This window comes from Micropterus dolomieu, linkage group LG01 (assembly GCF_021292245.1).
Source record: "Micropterus dolomieu isolate WLL.071019.BEF.003 ecotype Adirondacks linkage group LG01, ASM2129224v1, whole genome shotgun sequence".
Lineage (NCBI taxonomy): Eukaryota > Metazoa > Chordata > Actinopteri > Centrarchiformes > Centrarchidae > Micropterus > Micropterus dolomieu.
The window spans coordinates 8,477,595-8,500,266 of NC_060150.1; the positions used below are offsets into that span (position 1 = coordinate 8,477,595).

The 22,672-nt window shown below is 41.7% G+C and overlaps 1 long non-coding RNA gene across 1 annotated transcript; it reads left to right on the top strand.

Moving 5' to 3' along the window:
• Positions 1–319: 319 nt before the first annotated feature.
• Positions 320–16,311, top strand: LOC123977328. The gene is made up of 3 exons (XR_006826632.1): positions 320–364; positions 9,862–9,960; positions 15,923–16,311. It is a non-coding gene; the product is annotated as an uncharacterized LOC123977328 (long non-coding RNA).
• The last annotated feature ends 6,361 nt before the right edge of the window (positions 16,312–22,672 follow it).

The following is a 22,672-nucleotide window of genomic DNA, read 5'->3' on the forward strand; positions in this document are numbered from 1 at the left end:
CGTGGTTTTCAAGGGGGATCTTCAAAACTCTTTGATAACACATCAAAAAATTAAAACAGCAAATCTGATGGGTGATTTCTCAAGATACCTTGAGCGTCTGCAATTTGTTTTGTTTTCAAGCACATAGACAGCAAATGCTCATACTTAAATGACATGTAAGTAAGTTACATGTCAGAGCCTTCTAAAACGATCAATATGACCATTCCAAAAATACTATGTTCTCTGATATGCCACTTCTATGGTTAAAGGCTCTGGACACATATAGGCCTACAGGTGTTTTCAATTAATCTGACTGAACCTCCAGGAAGAGGCAGCAATGCGATGTCAAGAATGCCAGTTGCTATTAAATCTCAAATAAGAGGAGGTAAGTGAAAATAGCTGTGTGTATTTGGCATAACCTCGATCTTTCTCTAAACTTAAGCATACCATATGCATTATACGTGGACTTTTAAAAGAATTTTAAATCGTTGGATGTTAATCAGGCTGTAATGGTCAAATGCACATATGTTATACACCACAGCATTAAAAGGAATCTAAATAATAGGAGAAGTTGGTAAGTAGAGAATATAATAAAGTAAGGGCTGGGCATGTTAACGCGTTATTATTGCGTTAATGCATTAATTAATTAACGGCGACAATTATTTTATCGCACGTAAACGCATTTTATTATTATTTTGAAAGTCCGTCCGCCTGCAAATCACCCACCCTAACAAGCAGTGGAGGGAGGCTTCAGCAGGATGCAGTGGGTGGGAGAAGTAGCCCAGTACTACAGTACCACTCTATTGAGAGTAGCCACAGCAACGGCTTCTGTGTGCTACTCAGCTGTAGCCTATTTAATTGACATTGAAATTATAGGCTACATAACTTTACATGATAGGCCTACGTCTAGTTTTGCGGGATGCTCTGCCATGCGAATTCTGTCCTGTTGATGTCCTATTTAGTAAACTAATAGATTCTAGAAACTCACAAACAGCGAGGATCAGTCTCTCTTCCAATGATTTGTGCTGCGCAACTTATAAAAAGTTCAAAACAATTCAACGGGCGTGTGAGTGAGGCGAGCACCACCGCAACAGTTTAACGGGAACGCATCCGCTTGTCGCTGCACCTTGACCACTTCACCTCACTCTAACAGGGAAACTTGCTACTGATTCAACATAGACTCTTTATACTGCTCCCTGATAAAAAGAAAAATGTTTCTGCTGATACCTGTTCAGAAAAAAACCACTCTGCTAACTTGTTTTAACAAGCTACAGTGGCAAATAGCTTTCGTTTAATATTTGATTTGATTACATTAATGTTTAAGTTGAGATTTACAAGAAATATTTTATTGCTATTGTGTTAAGGGATTACAAGGTAAAAAGCACCTTATTTGTTTGCACTTTTGTGTGTGTTAAAAGCACACAATGCACAACTTTAGAATTCATTATTCCATCCATCCATCGTCAACTGCTTATCCTGTGTACAGGGTCGGAGCCAATTCCAGCTGACATCAGACGAAAGGCGGGGTACACCCCTGACAGGTCGCTAGTCCATCGCAGGGCTACACATAAACAACCACTCACACTCCACACCTAAGGACAATTTAGGGTCACCAATAAATCTAGTCCGCATGTCTTTGGAGGGTGGGAGGAAGCCAGAGCACCCGGAGAGAACCCACGCAGACAAGGGGAGAACATGCAAACTCCACACAGAAAGGCCGGGGCAACCGGGGTTTGAATTTTAATCGTTGCCAAGCACTAAATCTGGTATAAAATTCTAAGAATAAATTTGGATATTTACAGTAATAAACAGTATTAACAGAACTCTAATGATAAATAACAGAAAAGCAAAAAAATAGTGTATTAATAATTGAATAAGAGTTCTGATAGTGTTGAGGTGGTACTGAGTAACCCAAGTAATGAAGCACTAATAAGAGCAACAGACTTAGTGAGTAATGAAGCACTAATAAGAGCAACAGACTTAGTGAGTTAAGCATGTTGTGCGTCATAACATAACAATGCCAACTTTCTTCATGACATTTTCCATTCATACATAGCTGTACGTGTGTGTGTGTGTGTGTGTGTGGCAGGCATATACATTTATTTTTATTATAATAAATCATTTATATGCTGATTTGTGAACATCCCTGTTTTAAGTGCAAGCCTGTACATGCAAACTCTGGAGAAAGGTGAAACATGTAATTGGGGAAGGAGAATAATGGGGCACTTACAAGCATTGGATGAAAGTATTATTTTGTTATTTTATCTTCTATGGCCCCCCTCTCACTTATACATGTGCATATGCAATTATATTATGTGTTAATCTCAATCAATAAAACTTTTAAATGGTTAAAAAAAACTGCAAGATTGTAAGGAAGTGTAGATACACTTTGTTTGACTGTATGACTGATGCTGTTGTTTCTCTGACAAGGACATACCCAAACAACAGCTAAGCGTGTTTGCAGCAAAATCACCTTGAGTAGCTTAGGGGCTTAATTTAGATTTAGCAAAATTATTATTTTAGCACATTCAGTGCCAAGCCACTTCAACCTAATGCCTCAGTGAATATGTGATGGCAGCTCACCCTTGACCCTTGTTACATCGTGAAATACACTGAGATGGCTTTACTGTATCAAAAGCTATTTAGCCTGTCACCCTTAAACTGCTGCCACCTGGTAAAAAGAGCACCTCTGCCCTTGCCAATTGAGTTATTCTCTGCCATTTGCCAGAGATATACTGCCATGTAGTGCTCACGCATGCAAACAAAGTACACAAGTAGACATAAAATAGTAAACTGCCCCAGCGTGAGTGCAGACAGAGGAAAACTCTTGGGGTTTTTACTTTTGTAAGAAACCAGACTTTTCTCATCAGTGCGTGATTAATATATCACAGCCATGTTCGCAGCCTCACCTTGATGTGCACGCACACACACACACACACACACACAAACAAGAGCTGCAGAAGTAATTTTGTTTTTCAGTTCTTCCTCCTCCTGTCTCACTCTCTCTGGGATCTGCAGTATCCATTACCTTGGTCCTTTCAACCCCCCAAGATTACTTTGTTATCATCCATCTATATCAACGCATTCTCACTCCTGACTCGTCACATATTGACGCTTGATCAAGGCCCTTTGGCATCACTTTTTAACGCCCTGGGTACCCCTATAGACTGTATATAAGAAGTGGACGTAGTCATAGTGACGTCACAACTGTCGTTTTGAAGCCTCGAGTTTGGCCAATAGGGCGCCACCATGTTGAGTTTCTGCAACCTGCGGCAGCGGATGTGACCATATTTGGACGAGACTGTGGAGCTAACGGATGTGTGCGGAGCTAGCTAGCTTGCTTAGCTAGGTGCATCTGTGATTCACGTTAACTGTCATTTTAACAGGGCTGATAACTTTGTCTAGCAAACAACAGTCTCAAAACTAAATGTACTCACCAGAGAAAGTGAACAGCCAACTCCTAATACGCTTTTTCAACAGCGCTGGTTAAATTTACACAATGCCGTTGGTACGAGTCACTCTCGCCTAATTGACAGGTCGCCATGGCAACGACATGTCAATCATAGATAATCCCGCCCTGAAGCATACTCTGTTTTATGGTCTATTTTCCACTAAATGAACATCATTTTGTATTGAAGAAGATATGAAATTAGCGCCCCGCGACCTGACCCCTGATAAGCGGATGAAGATGGGTGGATGGATGGATGGATGGATGAAACTAGCGATTGAGACCATAAACTCATCAGGACAGTTTTTACTGAGGTAATAAATCAGGTGAGAAGTCGGATCATTTTACCATTATTTCTAATGGAGGTGGACTTCTTTTTGCAATAAGAAGAGTCGCCCCCTGCTGGCTATTTGATAGAATGCAGGTTTAAGGGACTTCGCATTGGCTTTGCGGATCAGACCGGAAGCTTCCCGCTTGGGTACCCCTTTAGCTTCATTTTCAGATTTTTAAGGTTCCGCGTCAAGTTAGCAATGCTTACAACGATAAATATACAACAACCAGTTACACTTTCAAAATAAAACGCTAGCGTTTCCAAACATCGCTAACGTTATTAAAGTTGTGAAATGTTGAAATTTGGTTAGGTTAAGGCACAACATTACTTGGTTAAGATTAGGAAAAGATCATGGTTTGGGTTAAAATAACTACGTAGGTCAGTTAACAAGTAAGTTAACTTACGTCACTTCCGTAACTTACACAATTTATGTAACACGTGTAAGTTAAATAAAAATATTGAATGTTGACTTTTAGTTTCACACAGGACACGAACACTGGTCTCCTGGTTCAAAATCGGGGTTCTGGCCCTCCATTCACCTCAACCACCTCCTTACTCAGGCTTTTCTGTTATCATAGTATCATATACCTGCCTTTACTGTAAAAAATTGACACTATAGGGCTTGCCGCAATGCTTTGAACTACAGGGATCCCCATTGCGTTACAAACTGACGCCAATAGTTCTTGACCATGCGTTCATATGTGTCGGGGAGTGAGAACAGGTTGTCTGTATCTGTCTCTCACTTTATTTTCCAACCTATCCCATCTCCCTTTCTTTGTTATCCTCTCATACTGTATAGCATCTGCACCAGCCTTCTCCTCATCTGTGTCTCAGCTAATTTAAATTGTTAATAGAAAACAGCCATTCAGACATAAGTGCATTGTAAATGACCACAGCGAGAGAGGAGAAGAGGGTAAAAAGAGCAACAACTAAAAGAGTGCACTCAGTAGAATGACACTGTCAATGTCTTCGGTCATTTTGTGCATTATTACAATGTATTTTTGCTTTTCGCATGTCATTTCACGCCATTTAGTCTCTACTGACTTTTACATGTGAATGTCATTTCAGGTTACGTAGTATAAAGCGCGACTTATTTGAACTTATGTACGTAACTGTATGTAACTTAACGGATGTAACTAATGTTGTTTTATTAAATCGGAATTACCGCAACCAAGAGAGGTCCTTGTGCATACAGTCATAAGTGTGCACAAAAGATATTAGGCTGATGGGCCCAGTAGTACGCGGGATTAGCTACGGACACCTATGACCAAACACGATAAAAAGAGAGTAAGAGGAGGAGAGAGAGAGAGAGAGAGAGAGAGAGAGAGAGAGAGAGAGCAGAGAATCAGAAAATAGAGAGAAAAATCGAGGAGAGCGAAAGGAAAAGTAATTAAGGCAAGGGGAGAGAGGGAGAGACTAGAGACCCCACTCAATAAATCAGAGCTGCCGAGCAACCTGTCTCCCGGCTCTTTTTATTGGTCACTGAGGATCAGCTAGTAATAGTCACAGGAGTCTCGCTGTGTGTGATTGGGTGGTTGAGTGGGCAATGTGTGTGTGCGTGTGTGTGTGTGTGTGTGTGCGTGCGTCTAGAAGGATTCCATCAATAACACATGGATTGGGGCCACAGGCAGAGACAAGGAGTCATGTTGGAGACGGTGGGAGATGTGCAGAAGAAGAGCAGAGTCCACATGTGTGTGTTTGTGTATGCGCACGCTGCACATGTGTGTGTCAGTATGAAAGGGAGAGAGAGAGAGATAACAAGTGAGGTATTCATGTTGGGTAATGAAAGAGCGGGAGGGAGAGAGAGAGTGCAGGGATAGCCGTCATTATATGAGCCAGTCCTCACTAATGATCATCAGGAGCAGAAGCCTGTGTGTGTGTGTGATTTTGACTGTGAGTGCATGTGCATACCTCTGAGCATGCACACCGTTGAGTGTGATGAATCATGATTCAAGGCCCCCTTACCATCTCTAACACCCACAAGCATTAAGGTCGTTATTGATGATAGAACTCCTTGCGATTCTGGGTTCTGTGTGTGGGTATGTGTGAGTGCGTGTGGGAGATGGGGGGGACACCATCGGGGCCCCCTTGGCTCCTGTTATAGCTGCTCATTGTAATAGCAGGGTCAATTTGAAAGAAACAGAGGAAGGCAGATAGAATGACAGGTAGGCAGAACGTGGTGAGTCGGCTGTAACAAGACCTGAAAGACTGATTGTCACAAACACACACACACACACACACAGGCCAATCAGTAGTCAGGATGCTGCAGTGATCCCTTGGGAATCCCCTACCCAATCCCCATCTTCAAGTTCTGAAGTTGCTGACGATTTGAACGTTTAGGCTTTAAAGCACTGCTGATTGCCTGATATGTCACTGACACACTCACACACTGCAGCATGGGTTAATGGGAGTTAAAGGCACCCTGCAGAGTTTTCCTGGAAACACACCTAGTTATGATTACATTAATTTTCTCTAACCTTGGGGCCTAACGAACAGAAAAATTGCATGCATTTGTATTTTCAACATATATTTTGAAAACCTACATTGTCCAAAGATGGTGAATGGTTGTTGACGTCAGCATATTTAGGGGTCATGCTTTAATTTACAAGTTTAATTTTCACTTCTGAAACATGAGGGTTTATGAGAACTTATTTCACTGCTAACAAATAATAACTAAAGTGCTGTCTGCCACATAATGAAGTATTTGCAGCAGGAGGCCCCCATTGATATTAGGGCCCATCGGGCTATGTTGGATTATATACCTGTCAGTCATAGGCAGTCGTTACCAGTCTTCTGAGGCTTTTGTTCATTTGGCAAACCCATAATTTATGTGGCTATCAATATTTTAAACATGTGACAGCAATTAAGTACACTAAAAATAAAAATTTTGAAAATTTGAAAATTTTTTGAAGGACTAAAACAATCAATATTTGACTGCCACAATCAATGTACTGACTCCTGTCAATCAATTCTGTAATTAAATGAAGAATGTTTCATCCCAGAGGTTTTGTTTAAACAAGCGGGGGGGGGGGGGGGGGGGGGGGGGGGGGGGGGGGTTATATTTGGATTAGAGACTCATCCTTTTAAGCGCAAGTTGACCTTTACAATGTACAGTAAGTAAAGCTCTTGAGATTAGACTGAGCAAGTATAATGTAAACAAAAAAAATTGTCTACATCTTGAGTTTTAGTGACGTTGCGGATTGGGAAACAAAGAAATGAAGACAAAGGAGTGCCTCTCTACTCTGAGACAGACACTGCTTAATGCCACACAATGGCATCTTTTTTGGCAAGGCTTTTTGGAGTGACATGATGCCAGTGTCTCATCCCCGTCGCATGTGCAGCTCGGCAGCAGTGCACAGCCATTATCGTCTTCAGGCAGGGGGAATAGGAGCAGAGGATTACCCCTGCAACAGTCAAATATTGCTTGACTCTGAGCCATTATCCCAAAGCCCCCTTATTCACTTCTCAGCCTTGCATTCATCACCTCCAGATCCTTGAGCAGCTCTACTCTCCACACACACACACACACACACACGCACACACACACCATATGTAGACACAGCTTTATGGCAATCCCTTCTCCCTTTGGTGTGTATGTGCAGTTTGTGTATCGTCCTGCTAAGAAAAGAAAAAGAGCAACAATGACCAGTGTGTATTTACTGAGTAAAGGGAATTACACCTTTTTGTATTGTAATTTAAATTGTAATTGAATCCCTTTCTGGTTGCCGTTAGGGTTTTTTGGAAAATGGCTCAGTCCAGAAAATGTTATGACAATGATATTCTAACATTGAGATGCAAATACATGAGCCTGGGACACTTTCACTTCAACATACATACAATAAAGCAGCATTGTAAACGCCTTTGGCCAGCAGTCTATTCTGGCCTGCAGTGATAACGGAGATATTGAAATGTGTTATTGTCTGTCTGCTCACTACTCCCTTTCTGAATTCTTCTCTCTCATCTTATTTCTCTCAAAAAAAAAAAAAATATGACAGCGATACTGTTGAAGGAAAGAATGATATTTCAAACACATATACAATATGTGCTCTTCACTTGTAAACCCAAATGCATATCTAAACATATGTAGTGCCTCTTTTTAATACGAAGACAGGACTTAGAGCTGAATATATTTTCACCGATTGACACAGTTTGTTTGTTTGTTTGTATTTACACCCTTTCTAAATCAGAACTCAGTCGAATTAGAATATATTGTATCATTGTAAACACATATTTTCAGGTCCGGTGTGACACTTCGAGAAAATGAAGTCTTCTTCAGTATCAAAGTAATACAGGGATAGTTGTCTGCATCCATAAGTACAGTGCTGCAGGACTGCGAATTGCAGACCACTTACTAAATCCATGGGGACACTGTATACATCCCTAAGAGCATTATGGGAACTGTGGTTCCAAAGTATAAAGTAAGTAAATAATAATAGTAATAAGCATTTATATTAACTTTGTTACACTATTAATTATTATTATCATTATTATTTTGCAGTGTTTTAAATGTTTAGTTTGTTACTAAGGCTCAGGATGTCTCATCCACATGGTTCTGACCAATATCTGTATACACTTATTCATATAAATATTTGCCCTGTTCTGAAAACCTGTGAACATACAGAGAAAACTTTTTTGAATTGCATAAAATACCTTTTTGCATTAAAAACTGTGCTACAACACGCATGGTTTAAATGACATGCATGCGATGGATGGCATTTCTGAGTAGCCTGACTTATTCTGAAAGCGCGACTACACATCACTTACGCCACTCCCGGCATTTTCCATAAATACCCGCACAACCCATCTCCTCTCCTTCACTGTTGTCTGGCCTTCTCATCCCCTTCTTCCTCTCCGTAAGGTTATCCGTCATGCCCGGGTGCCATGGCAGATTTCGTAGCTTCCCCACAACGCTTTCGAAATACGGCTGTCCAGCAACTGCAAGCTTTGCATATCTTTCTGTTTTGTTCATCAATAAATCATTTAAATGTAAGGACGGTGTGGTCCTTGCCAGTGAAATACACTATGACATTGAAATTATTTGGATAAATCATGCAACAGACAATTTTTTTTTTTTTTTTTAATGAAACTGTTGTTAAACAACCATTAGAAAAGAGCAGTATGGGGGAATGGATCTGATGAGTCTTCAGTATCCAACTGACTAACTAGCTGGCAGACTGGAGACACAAGAGACATTTTGTTTACAGTGATCCAACATTATATTGACTCAGGCAAAGATACTGTGCTCTGCTAGATAAAATGCCTTTTGAAAAGCCATTTTGCATTTGGAAACAATAACAAGATTAGTGTGTCAGTCCAAGCTCCAGCGTCCGTCTGGCTGGTCTCTTGCACACAGCTCGCTCATTTTCCATCTTTTGTTTGAGGGCATTTGGTTGTCATTATAATAGAGGAACAAGAATATAAGCATCTTCGCACACACATATTCTCATAAATTCAATTTTCTGTCACTAGCAGGACTTAAAAAAAAAAAAAAAATCAACAAGTTGGGGTGAAATGTGTTTTAACATTACATTGGTTTTAAAGGTCAGTAGAAGCTTCTCTCTATTTTTTTATTTTTTTCATTCACCCAACAACTAGACACTTTCTATGTTATTCTATGTCTATATTATTGAAACATTAACATATGTATGTATGTATGTATGTTTATTCACTCGTCTCAAAGGACACCTTGTTTTTAATTTCTCACTGTAATGGAAAATGGACAGTAATGAATACACATTATCAAATACTCAAGAGATGTGCTGGCTGCTATGTGGATACACAGCTCCCACACATTTTTAATGGGTCCTTGTTAAGGGACTGAGTAGAGAATGCTGCTGTATGGCCATTTGTAAACGCTCTGAGTAAATAAAAGAAGATGCAGTGTTGGATGGGTAACCAGCTGAAATGAAAACATGCACATTCTGAGGATACATTATTCATTATACAAGTTGGCATACATGTAAATAACACACTCTTCTACTTGTCCTACTATTATTTATTATGCATTCATTCACCCATGCTCTTCTCCATCCTTTCTCTCGTGGTCACAAACTCTCCTGAGGGTCACTTCTGAGATAATGATATCTCTGCTTTTTTGTTCCAGCAGTCTTGTGGTGGAGAAAGGATTTGCTGTGCAGGACTGATTCAGGATGGCAAAAGAGCAGGAGGAGGAGGGCCGGGCCACCATAAAACGTCATCTTAAGTATGTCAAAACTCATTTAAGCTTGTCAAACCCAGATGGATAGACATCTTCCTGATGGTCTGGTGGTGGTGCTGAATTATAGGGAGGTCAGGTGCGTGACCAAAATGGGTGACCCAAGGGAGGGCTAACATTGTAAGCTTAATGCTGAAAGAGATATGAAGCCGAACCAAAGAAATAAATCTTATCTGGCCATTTCAACCTGGCTGACCCTGTCTGATAGGTGGTGACCCGCTGGTAGCAGCCTATTACTGTATACACCTCCATGATAATATAATAAAAGCCACATCCCCTGATTTAACTTGTTATCGTATTCATGTTAAAGGACAAGGCTGGCGTTTCTCTTCAATGTCTTATTGTCAATAAATCTAATAAGTTTTTTCTCGATTGCTTAAGCACATTTCTTGAAATTATGCCTCTTTTTTTCTCAAAACTCTAAACACAAATCCACAACTTCTCACCCAATTCCCCAAACATCCTTTTTTCAGGTCAAAATGAAGCTCTCCGCTCAAAATCATTCAATCTTGCTGAAAACCAAACTTTACTCTCAGACATAACACACAAGCCCTCAAAAACATACACACTACAACACAGTTTTACACACTGGTGAGATGAATTCTAAACAATACTACAAAAACTGGTTATTAGTAATGTTGCTTGTGGTTCTCCCGCTCCAAAACCTTTTCACATGATGAACACAAAAAAAAAACCAAATGTAAACATTTGCACACATTGTTTTATTCCTTAGTGTACTGAACAGTACAACACACCGAACAACAAATTACTCTGCTCCAGCGTCCCATCTTTGGTCTGGGACAGGCCAGAGATTCTTGTTCTCCAACTCCTCCTTCACCCTCTACCTCCTCCATCTACTTCTTCACCTCCTCCTCCGCCCTACTCCTCTCTGGTGCCCTACACCTCTTTCTTCAGATTTCTCTGAATCCATTGTTACAAAACTGAATGAACCGACTCTGGCCCTTTTGTATATCTAGTGAAGCTTCTGATTGGTGTGTTATCAATTTTGACTGTTTGTGTTTCCACCCAGGTAGTTGTGTGCTAATTGAGCTCAACCTGTGCTGATTGAGTGAACAATATTGAATGTCAGTGCTTTCTCAATGACCACATGGTGTAGTTAATGAGAAATGAAGGGATTTGTGTGTAGAGTTTAGGGAAATGGGTGTGCTTTTTGAAAAATGGAGAAATTTTAGTTCAAAAGCCTGCTTACAGTATTTAAGCTGAAAAGAACAAAACCATAAATGTGTTCCATTTTTTTAATAATATCTGACTTTCATTCCCTGTCTGTGGCACTGAGTCCCAAGGTTATTGGTTCTAACTGAAGATGCAAATCTTTTTCAACGGTTCACAGATATATAGTTTCATGTTTTCAAAAGTCAGTTAATTTCCTAAGACAGTATGTATTGTGGTTTTTATCAAATATTACTCAAACAGGAATGCACAGTGCATATGTTTGGGACTATTTTTAGAGGCAGATTAATACACACTTGGTGCTCTAGTGAGTATTTATGGCAGCAACAGGGTATATTGATTCAAAATGAACTACAGTCCAAGGTTCATGGCAATAAAGCAACATGTCCCCGTGAGCAATGCTGTAGCTCACTGAATTGTTTTTTACAAGTTTTTAGCCACAGAAGGCCTCTATGTATGGCAACAATGGTCAGTCTGCTCATCATTTTGGTTACAAATGATATCTGGATGGATAGACATTTTGTGCGGACAAATTATGGTTCCCAAGAGCTGAATCCTAATGACTTTGGTGATTCCCTGACTATTAATTTAGTTCTCATCATCAGGACCAAATATAAATGCTTTGGTTTATGACTTAATAAAAAACTAATGGCATACACATAAGCTTCAATTGTACTTTGTGTTTAGTGCTAATTTGCAAATATTAGCACGTTAAGACACTAAACATGAAGATGATAAAGAGTTTCAACATTATTCATGCTGAACGTTAGCATATTAGCATTGACACTTTTAGCATGCTGAAATATCCTCTTGTCTTGTTGGACAATAATGGAGTTTTAAGGCACAGAGGAATAAGACATATCAGGGTTTGGCTGCACAGACAAAACTTGCCAATAGGATAAATTCACTGTTGGTTGTTTTTTCATGTGTTTTATTAACAATAGGAAATATCAGATATCCTTTAAAACCATGGTGACCTGGATTTTTTGGGGGTTATTTTTTTTGACACATGCCATGTTTGGTTTATAACTATTCAATTCATTTTAAGTTATGCAGGTTAGTTACTGCTACTTGTTTAATACTGCCATGGTGTATGGTTGTTAGTTTTGATAAATAAATATATAAATATATAAAGCTGCTTTCACAACCTCCTGTGAGGAAACTTCGCTCAGCAAAAGGATTATACCCTGTAGCCTTTATGGTAAACCAGTGGGATAAAAGATTAGCTCAGCAGACACCGTCACTACTAAAGACATGGTTGGAGAGCGCTACCCAATTATCCTGGATATCTACTTTAAGGCGCTTTATAAACAGGATCTCTTGTTAAAGGAAACACAATCCACTCTTACACTATTAGATATCATCTATCTAGAGAATTAAGTGCATTTTTCCTTCCTTTTCAGGGCAACACATGACATTTAACCATAATAAATTAATTCCTGGTAGCGTTTGGACTTTTAAACAGCCTTTAGGCCATGTTGGGAAATTATGATTACAACATTTTAGTTTTATTTAATCCTAACCTTCAGTATACAAGCCACATAAAAACACAGCAACAATATTTAACCATGACTACAAAATGTGAGTTAATGCATTAACCTTTTGCTAATACAAGCTGTGAATATGGTATGTATGGGACTACATTTTGACCTTGGTCTAATGTGAAGGTTGCCATCATTTATTTACATGTGACAAACAGTCTGGAATGAATATATCACATGTAGGTTGAACATGCACCATTAGCGAGTTGTACTGGAATGAGAGATTTACTAAATCTCCGCAAACATTCCTTGGGGAACGGGGGACCGCCCTGCAGTATTTCTCACAGGTTGACGTTTCGTTTGTGGCGGCAGACTCTATCTTTACTTCATCCTTCGCAAACCAAGTATCCTGAGAAAACAGATATAACATCATGCTACTATATACAGATGAAAATGCATGACTGTCTACCACAATCAACCCTTCGTTAAGCCACGCCCCAAATATGCAGCTGGCCGATCACAGCGCAGTATAGGTCCGACGCTTTTGTGGCTGCGCTCCATTGACTCCTATGCAAAAGGAGCTGTTTTCTAGCTTTCTTTTGCTGTATTTTTCCTAGATATGGGCAAACGCTGTTCATGGGGCACTTGTAATAATGACAGTCGCTACCCAGAGAGTTTGAAAGGAGAAGTACAATTTATTCCCTTTCCAAAACCTACAACAAATCCAGAAAAATATAGGCTGTGGGTTGTTCCTAATGTAATGTTAGTTAGCTAACATTAGCTAACTTACTACTGGGTGTTACGTTATAGCCCTACTGTTCTGCTTTTTAATCATTGTAATAGTGAACAGAGACCTACCCAGCTGTGCATAACAGTGTTATCCTTAATAATGTTGTCCTCTTTCTCAATAGTAAGGTAATGCGGTAGTTCACTTTTACTCTGTGAATGGTAGGCATTAGCTTCTATCATTAATTTTTTTCACGTCAGTTTGAGTCTGTTTGACAGCCTGAAAACAACTTTTAAATGCACAATGCAACTGCAAAACTGTTCTTTCTGAGATCTTCTTTCCCAAAATGTAGACAATATTTCTCCAGGGAGTGCAGTTAGAGACAGTGGCAACGTGATAAAAGCCTGACAGGTCCCACAGATTGTCGGCAACAGTAACTAAGGGGGTGTGGCTTAGCGAAGGGTCAGTTAGGTTAGTGTCTGTTCTTCATTTCGTGGGGACAAAAAAATACCAGATAGAAATGTCATTTCAGGATGGAGCAAATACATTTGAGCGGGCCACACAAATAAATTCTATGCAAGGAATTGCTGCAGTTGTAGTTTATATGTGTAGGTGAAGAGCACAAAACAACAGTGATAGCATAGGAACAGGAAGACAGTCAAGACAAAATTAGTCTTCTCCTTTACTGGAAAGCCGACATGGACTATTGATGGTACTATGGGTGAAGAAATGATCTGCTGAATGTCAGTGCAAAGTGGTGAACATAGAGAGAGGCTCATGCTTAGCGCCCTACATTTCGGTTCCATTGCCTTCATTATGGGTTATTACACTTCTCCTATCAATGGTATCCTTCAAAATAAAAGTGAAATAAAGACAAGTAGGCAGCAGAAGAGAGAGAGAGATCACGCTTGACAGAGATGGATAAAGAGAGAGAGAGAGAAGTTGATGAAGTGAGGGGAGAGGAGGAGTACGGTGAAGAGAGTGAACGCTATCAGTCAGTGAAATATACCCCATGCCATCGGCACCAAAGGAAAACATCACTGTTTGGGGGTGTCATGTTGAGATGTACGACCGGGACATTTGCTCTGTGTGAGATCCTCTATGTGTGTGTTTGTGTGTGTGGGCATCTGAGTATGTGTGAGCGTGTGTGGGGGGAAAGAAGAAGAAGGAGGGACTGAATTCCTGTTTGATACATTGCAGGCACAAAAGTAATGGCTCACTGTGAAATCATTGCAAGCTGCCCACTGTGTGCACTGCACGTTGCGTGTACACACACACGCAGATGCACACACGCAGATGCACACACGCACACTGGAAGCCAAGCAATCAACACCATCAGGATGTTGGTCTGCTGTGGCAGGTGAAAAAAAACAAGTGCATCGCCTTGGAGGCTTGAGTAACTGTTATTTGCATCTTTTTCATAGACCTTGTGGTTGAAAAGCCCGTTCATCTCAGGGCGTCATATACCAACGATCTGAGAAAGCGTAGTTATTTTGTGTGAGACGCATCAGGTGCGTCTCTATGGGGACGCTTCCGGAAGCGTCTCTATGAGACGCTCTGGGGCGTCCCGTAGAGCAGAAGTGCTAGTTAGCTAGCGCTACCTTTAGCGTAAAATCTTACGCTTTATCACGCTGTCTGAAAACGTCAGTTATGACACATTGAAATGAGAATGTGTTGGGTTGAAACACTGCAAATACCTAAAGAAGTGTATCATGGATGTTTCTAACAATGATCCTATGTGGAATGTTATCATTTGTGTTTGCTTTATCATGTTCTATTATGGAAACAAATGTGGCTGGTGACATTTTTGGAAACTTTGAAACTACATGTTAGTTTCACAACCCCCTTGCAGGGACTCCCAAGTAACATCTGTATGTGAATGAAAGGGCTTTAATTTTGTTTCGGCATTTGGTGTGTCTGCTTCATGCTTGGTGTGTTTTGTTTTTTGTTTGTGTGCTTGTGGTTTCTTTTTCCTCACTAGCCGTGTTTCCATCAATGGATTTCTATGCACATTTGGAAGTATTGCATTGGAAAAATTTGCTGGAAACGTTTTCACGCTCACTGGAGGTGGTTTTTGCATTTTTTGAATGTGCTAAATGGGAGAAGGAAATACCTTTGCAGAATAAGTTCTGAACTAGACAGCGTTTAACTCACATGACTGATCAGTTGTTTCTTGGTCTTCATCTTTGTTCTACTTCTTGTTTATTACAGTCATGTGTAACTACACTTTGTGTAGCCTAGTTTATTCACTCTAAACCAGTTGATGGAAATGTACCAAATTTGCATTTTATTTTTTGCAACATCTCAAAAGTTTCCTTAAAATTCACTTGACAAATAGACGCAGCTTCTTACGGTCTGCGGTGTCTGCAATCAAACAACTGACCAGCATCCTCCCATCAGAGCAGTATATCTGGAGAGCACCAACATCCTGTCCTTGATCGTTGAGTCACTGCGAGTGCACATCTCACTATGTGCTAACCAGTTTGATTCTCTGTCATAATATGTAAAAAGATTTTGCCTGCCCTCATCAGTGTTTTTGTCTCTGTCTCAGGAAACCTCCAGAACTCTTCACTTGGAAACTGGGAAGAACTCAGACTCCAGCACTGAGATTCACCTTGTCTGCCTGCTAGACCCAATTTCACCCCCCTCTGAACTGAAGCCCTTACCCGATACTGCTCATCTGCCCCCAACCTAACTGTATCCTGTTTGTTTGTGTCCTTGCTTCCGATCCGCTTTGGGGACTAGAACCCTGACAGTTAGGAAACGTTTGAAGCTTCGGAATGCGTACACTTGGATTTTATAGATCAGGGCTTCACAATACTTACTCTCATAAACAAGTACATACATTATATTAAATTATATACACTACTGTAATACCGTATATAAGCCAGAGGCTATAAGACATGAGCATGTTTTGTCTATTAAAAGCAAATGAATGTGTGTTTCTCTGTAGTGTGTTGTTTGTGTGGCTACAGTATTTTAGGACTGAATGTCAAGGTTCAAAACAAACTTCATAACATCATAACAACCAATTAATTTGTGGCAGGCACAGCCAACATTTAAAACTATTGGGATATTAGAGACAGCTTCTCCACAGAGCTGAAGGATCCAAAATACAGCGGACAATACAGCACTATGAAAAGACTATGATATTTCTCCTTAATTTGGTAATGATTACATATGATAGATTACATATTTCTCAAAATGTTAGCCAGAAAGTTGTATTTACATCCCACTTTACAAAACTAAATATCAAATGTTTTAAATCTGACATCTGATACATGGCTGCTGAAATGGAAGGAAGGGATAGCCAGGCCTCAGTAGGGACAGAATTCATTACTCCAGTATCACTGACTATGTTGCTGTGATTGGCATGAAAGGTGGTGCCTCGGCCGCTGGGATACCAAAGCCAACAGTTGGACCAGACAACAATGACAGCCGGGTAATGAGAGATCATAGAGAGTAAGACACAGATCAGAGTGATGCAGCACTATTTAGACTAAAACCTCGACAGGAAGCCTGTTTAATGAGAAGAGGTGAATGGTTGGTGAGGAGAGGAAGTGGTATGTTGGAGAAGGAAAAATATGCATCAAACTCTTTGCGTCACATTTTTAAAGCAATGCATGTGGGTGGTTCTGGTTACCTGGCTTAGTATAGTATAGTTTAATATAGCTGACACCATACATTTTCAGTAAAATTTGCAGTGGTGGAAGAAGTAATCAGATCCTTTACATCCAGACTGATATCAAATATAAACACAATGTAAGAAAGCATTCAAATCTCTCAGAAAGCTGAATGAGGTGTCCCTAGTTATGATGACAGTTATAACACACAGTATGAAGCATTATGCTGCTTGGTCTGAGTTCAGACTGTCTTGCCCCTCCTCCGTGTTCCAAACAGTGAGGCCCACGTGTGCATTATTACATAAAGTTACCCAATTTGTTCAATAGGTCATAACTGGTTTATTCCAAACACAGAATAGTTGTTCAAAACTGGGTGGAGCATTTTGTCATAAAATTTGGCAGTTGATCATTTTTCTTATTCTAATGTGGGTTGGTAATCAAGGTAGCTATTTTAATTATGCGGGTTTTTCTCATTGAATTTATTGTTCCAAGGTATGTCACCATATATCAATAGAGTGAAATAAAAAAAGCAATTCAGTCAGATTACCAGTCTAGGGTGGATAACTCACTAATTTAAATTAAAGTAATGTTTTAATTTGTTCAATCATATATGTTAAAGGAAGCGAGAAGTGTTTTACAATAATAAAAATAATATGCCAGGAGAAAACAAAAGCACATTTTTGTAGCCATCCATTTTAACACAGTAATCAAGTATATGCACACCTGTTCAGCTAATACACTACATATATTATGAGACTGACGGATATGGATGTAAACTGCAACTTGAAACCACCTGACATGTTTGGAGGGGAAAAGTCCCTTTATTTATTTATTTATTTATTTATAAGGACAGCACACATTAATCAACATTACTGTAAATGTGCCAGTGTTAGCCTACTGGCTAACTTTCAACTGCAGTCCTTGGGCAAGATGTTTTGAAACCTTAAAAATTATAATATATACAGTATACATAAAGTACATCAAGACATTGTAAAAACAACAACAAAACAGAACAATTCTCAATTGACATTCATGTTTCTGAAATGTGACAAAGGGTCAGAACTAGAGACAGCTGTGTTGTAAGGGCCCAGAAATGTTCGGTGCCACTAGTTTAATCTTTACCAATGTATTGTATTTTATAAGAGAAAAGCCATTTGTTTCTATGCTGGATCATCCTACCGTGAAAGATCGTGTCATATACATTGACAACTGCTACCACAAATTTTACTTGTCATGTAAAATCTGAAACATAACTAGTAATGAAGGTTACGATATGGTAACCCTGGTTCTATAAGCACAGGCGGAGTCCTCTACTGGACTCTATGGGTCCTACCTCCTCCAATCACACGCACACACTTGCCCACTGAAATTTGTGCACGTAGCCGACCAATATGACGTCCCTAACGCCGGGACGTATAAATAGCAGTGTCCCTACTGCCTCAGCATCCAACTGCCTCTTCAGCAGACGGCGTCGGAGCAGCAGGGCTCATCGGTAGAGGCTACTACATGACCTAGTGACAGAATGGTGGGACACCCCTGAGAAGGTTGCTGGACCGATAGGGCCGACACTTGGCCTGACCATTAACACCAGGACTGCCCTGACTTCTCACTGGAACGTCAGGCACTGCCAGTGTATGTTTCCCCTCTACACCCAGTAGTCACCAGATCCTCACTTTTCAGATCCTAGGTCGCACTTTGCAAGGAGGATCCTGAGAACGCACAAACGGGCACAGTAAGGGCCAAGATGCCATTGTGCAGATCTCTTCGACACACCCCTGCTGAAAAAGGGTCGTGGACACTTCCACACTTCCGAGTGGAATGTGCACGCACCCGTGTACAGGCTTGGGAGATTCACTCACAAAGCCAGCTCTTCTTGGATAGGGTTTTACCGACTGCATCACTGAAACAGACGAACAGCTGACCAGTGCATCGAATGGGGGCTGTGTGTAGGATGTTAGCATAGCACACATGGCCACAACAGATGCACTCTCACCTCCCTGCACCCTAAGTGAGGTAGGGGGGAAGAAAGCATCCAGATTTATTGTCCTGGACCAGAACATCCTTCTTATGTTCTTAAGAACAAAGGTGGTGTGTTGTCTCAATCCGGCTGCACTGTGGACACCACGAACCAGCATGCAGCTGGGGTGAACCGACAGGCACACAGCTCACTTGCTTTCTTAGCAGAGGTGAGAGCTAGCCGCAGGGCTGTTTGAGAGATAGCATTTTTAATGAGGACTGCTCCAGGGGCTCATAAGGTGCAGATATTAGAGCCACCAACACAAGCAGCAAGTCCTACTGAGGCGCCGAGAGGCAAGACACCGGTCGCTGTCTTCTCACACCCTGCAGAAAGCGTATCATGATGGGGTGGATGAAGACTGTTCTGTCACCAAACCCCCCATGACAGGAGAATTAGCAGCAGCGTGACAGTCCCTTCTCCATCAGACCATGCAGTAAAGAGAAAATGGATCCCACCAAACAGGTAGGCATCTGTCTCCCTCTTAAAGCCCAACCACTTAGCTTTACAGCAAGACTTGGTGGAGACTGCCCGCCGCTTGGATGGTCTGTACGATCTTAGCGGATAGACCAGCCTGAGTCTGCCTCTCCCCTTTAGGAGCAAAACCTGGAGAGGCTGGTCCAACACCAGCATTGTGCATATGAAGCCTCACCCTTGTGACAGAGCCCCCCAGACCAGAGGTACAGGCCAGGGCTCTGTCCCCCAGACCAGGGCAGTGGGTGTTGGCAAACAGATCCACCTCCGCTCTCCGAAGCGAGCTCAGATCTGCTGAACCACATTGTTGTGCAGTCTCCACCCGCTTGGTTGGGGGCCAGCCCTTGACATGAGGTCAGCCACCCCCCTTCTCCAAGACTGAGATGTGAAGGGGTTTAAGAAACAGCAGTTGGACGCCCTGTGTGTTGATGTATGCGCTGGAGGAAACGCACCAACCCTGTAGAAACACAACCTGGAGTGCGTTGTGGATGTGTGTTGTGTGGCCACAACACTCACTGCACTCCCCTGGCAGGTCCTTCCACATCCAGTGAGAGACTCATCTATGAAGACTGACACGGATGAAGACACCCTGCTGAGAAGCACCAGCACTGCCAGACAGTGAGAGACCCCCAGAACCGCAGGTCCTCCTGCACTAGAGTTTTTTTTTTTTTTTGGGGGGGGGGGTCACCATGCATCACCTTTGCCTCTTGAGGTCCAGATGCAGGCTGGCAAACCAACATCGTAGCAGTCGTATGTGCAGAAATACCAGCATCACTGTCACAGCTGTTCCCTGCTGCAGCCTGTGGACCACCAAGTGATGCATCTGTCTCAACAGATACGCACTTGGAGTGTTGCCGTTGAGAACAATCCCCAGATACTCCGCTCGCTGCAGCAGCTGGGGGGAGCGCTCTTCCCAATTGATTGAGTAGTTGACAGGGAGCCTGTTGTATTTGTAGGCTACACCCTGTGAGGTGAAGCGTAGAAATTCCCTGTTACTGTGTCACCTCAACATGAAATAGGCGTCTTTCAGGTCGATAGCTGCGAACCAGTTGCCGGGCTGCACCGGTTTCAGCAGTTTCTTGATCATCAGCATGTGGAAACGCCCTTTTGTCCATTATGCTGGTTCAGGTGGCGGAGATCCAGAATGGCTCAGAAGCCTCTCGTGTTTTCGGGGACCAAAAAGTACATGGAGCAGACCTCTGTGCACGTTATGTGCATAGATGCCTTATGACAGCCTACTTCAGCAGAAGTTGCTGGATCTCAGCGGCCAGGGAGTCCACTTCCTCTTGAGAGGATAGACTGGCTTCCATTATGTCCAGAAACTGGTGGTATGCAGCAGAACTGAAGAGAGTAGCCTGGTCTCAGAATGCTGTCCACCCAGCTTATCAGCATGTAGTGGCGTCGCCATTCTGCATGGAAATGTTTACAGGTGAACAAAACGCCGCAACGCATCTTCAGCACTCTCTGCCGCCAAACTCTCTATAAGTGGAAGTTTAACCCGGGGGGGGTCCAAAGGGCCATGGTGTCCCTGAACGCACCAGGGCCGGTTGCTCCCTTGTGTTTGAACGCACTACAGCTTGCTACTCTGTGATGTCCTTGAATAACCCACGGTCTGTTGATCCGTGGTTTCCTTGAAAGCACCACTGATCACTTCTCTAATGACGGCCCAACGTGCAACAGTATAACCGTGAGCGCATCTTCAGTGGGCATCCTCCTCTCCACTGCTACAGGCTGCACCGCTGGAAGAGACGTGTTGTCTGGTTGCGTCTCTCCGGCTGTAGCTGACCTAGATTGGCGTTAGCTCGGCTCGTGCCGTCGCAGCTAGTCAGCGGAGCTGGTTCGGTTGAGCGTATGTCGACAATGCGGTTTGTGTGTTTCAGGAACACACACACTGTCAGTGAGCTAGTAATGTTCCCGTGGACACTGTCGTGAGCGCACAGGGAACGCAGAGTTAGCTCGCATTGCTGCATTGTGTCACCGTCATGGCAGCAGCCCTTCATTCGACTGCCAGCCGAAGTAGGCGACTCGTTGCGCGGGCCGGACAGCCGGCTAGCAAGGAGGAAGCCCAGGTCCTACTACTGTCTCACTCGGGTGCCACCAGGAGAGCGATATAATAATAATAATCCTTATTTGTAGAGCACTTTTCAAAAAATATGGGCCATGGGCTTCTTTCTCAGTGGTATGACTAGCGCAGCAAAGACCTGGGCCCTCCCACTGTCTCGCTCGAGCTTAGCAAGAGCAGTGTGGGCCGTAGGTCGGATCATTAGCTTAGCATCGGTGCCTGTGCTTTGTGGAGACTGAAGCGCGTTGTGGGGAGGAGAATGCTCTTTAGGAATGTACTGTATTTAATCAGTTGAACATTCACAGCATTTTCAGTGTGTACACAAGCAGCACATGAAACACAAATAATTGCATGCTGGACACAACGGAGGGAGGAGGTCCGGTGGTGTGCATCAGCCTCTGTCCCTCTGTCACCATTTTTTTTTTCCCCATGATGCATGGCGGTGAAGGGAGTTTTGTTAAAATTAGCTAATAAGTCTCCTATTTGTTTGAAATACAAAATTTACTTTGTGAATTGTGTTTTTTTTTTTAACGTGTCTGTTTAGAATATAGTGTTTTTTGTTGGTCATTGTCATTCTTGTGGTGTTTTTTTCTATACAGTCTATGGTTTACTATTGAAACCAGAAATGAAGTGCCTGTTTTATTTGATAAGTTCGGCTGCACTGATCATTGACTGATGTATCGGAAGAAGTTCTCTTGTATGGGCGAGTCTACAAGCAAATGACAACGCCTTTGTGGGGGGTCCACTACCTAGCTGGTGGCCTGGGTCGGCTGCCCCCATGCACCCATGCTATCTTCCTTATATGTAGATGATTAATACTCAATTATATATCATTGATATATAGAATTAAATAAATTTTCATTAGTACTATTTACACGTTAGGGAGTTTCATTTTCAAATCAACTCAATATTTTTCTTTAGGTTATAATTAATTCTGTACTGTTTTCTATTTGAATCTACTCATTAAATGGATAACTATTAAGGGTCTCATTTAATTAATATTTACTCAATACAAAACATTGTGAAATTTAATTAACAATATTGCTTTTAATCTGTTGCCTCATTTTTATTGAGTAGATATGGTGTATCTTTTCTTACAGTGTACTATTGTAATCCAAAACATTGCTC